We start from the raw sequence: 390 nt of genomic DNA, 5'->3' as shown, positions 1-390 counted from the left end.
GCGAAGACGTTTTTTGAACAATTGTATTCCTTTCCCAAAACATCGAGTGCTAGTGTATAAAACCGCTAGAGAAAATAAATTGGCAGGCGAAACTTAAAAAGGAGAGACCCATGAACAGCATGGCCAGGCGGCTCACCTCGACGTTTTTCCCCCGAGCAAAGTCCGCCGAGACCCCCTGTATCCCACGGGGATGTACTGGCGTGCACTTAAAGGTTGATGCCGCTCTGTTACTTGGGAAACGAACCACAAGCCAAATCCAGCTAATTTGTGAATGACTTAGCTCTCCTGCTTTCTCGAGAACGTGCTTTTTTCGTCGGATGAAACTTCCACAGGCTTTTCCAGCAGATTTGCACCTGCACTCAAAAAAGTCAAAATTTTTACACATAGACC

This window comes from Lampetra planeri, unplaced genomic scaffold (assembly GCF_965212315.1).
Source record: "Lampetra planeri unplaced genomic scaffold, kcLamPlan1.2.h2 scaffold_1389, whole genome shotgun sequence".
NCBI lineage: Eukaryota > Metazoa > Chordata > Hyperoartia > Petromyzontiformes > Petromyzontidae > Lampetra > Lampetra planeri.
Note: the sequence above shows the minus strand (reverse complement) of the source record.